The 918-nt window shown below is 33.2% G+C and overlaps 1 non-coding gene across 1 annotated transcript; it reads left to right on the top strand.

The window, feature by feature from the left end:
• On the top strand, window positions 1–73 carry TRNAP-UGG (transfer RNA proline (anticodon UGG)). The gene has a single exon. It is a non-coding gene; the product is annotated as a tRNA-Pro (tRNA).
• Window positions 74–918: the final 845 nt, after the last annotated feature.

Raw genomic sequence — 918 nt, 5'->3', positions numbered from 1 at the left:
GGGCATTTGGTCTAGTGGTATGATTCTCGCTTTGGGTGCGAGAGGTCCTGAGTTCGATTCTCGGAATGCCTCACCTTTTTATATATATTTTAAAAACCCTAAAAAGCAGATTTTTTTTCTTCCAATTAAATTATTTGTTCTATTTTTTTTATTATATCCACTTCTAATAAATATTATTTTTTCAATAATGTATTCATAATTTTTATGGTCATTATTATTTTATATTTATTAACCAAAGATCACACTTTCTGATATATGTAGGAAAAAGATCTTCTCTCTGCAATTCAAACATATCTAGTTATTTATTTATTATCTTTTATTAATAATAAATAAAATAAATAAAAATGAGTATTTAAGAGGTACCTTAACTTTTTTATAAAAAAAAAACTTCACACACACTCCAAAACACTCAAGATCAACATCAACCACACCCTTACAACAAACCAGTAAAATTACACAAATTCATTACTACTATGGTTGCAGCAGTTTCACTAGATTTAAAACTACAACAACTCACAAATATGCTATTGCGAAGTTTCCTATGTTGCATCTTTTCTTTTTCCCACTGCTACCAGGATAACGTTACTATACCTCCTTTACGATCCTCCTACGCATGGCTATCTTGGGAGTTCAAAGTAGAAATTTGAGGCTCCTACAACCCCTAAAGTGAGGTAACATATATTTGACTCCCCGCATCATTACATGGACTTGCTTCCATCTCCCGCTTGATACAGCCGTGACAAATCAATTTTCCTTGAGGTTTTAGCAACCCATCCATTCGGCACACACTCTTTACACCCTACTCATAAGAAACTGAGTAGGTCCTTTGACTAGCATCTTTGTCTAGGTGCATGTTATTGCTTTCAGTAACCACTCTCTATTTCTTGCATATTAGTACCCACAACAATAGCCATAGAT

This window comes from Phaseolus vulgaris, chromosome 3 (genome assembly GCF_000499845.2).
Source record: "Phaseolus vulgaris cultivar G19833 chromosome 3, P. vulgaris v2.0, whole genome shotgun sequence".
Taxonomy (NCBI): domain Eukaryota; kingdom Viridiplantae; phylum Streptophyta; class Magnoliopsida; order Fabales; family Fabaceae; genus Phaseolus; species Phaseolus vulgaris.
Note: the sequence above shows the minus strand (reverse complement) of the source record. Positions and strands in the feature narration are given on the sequence as shown.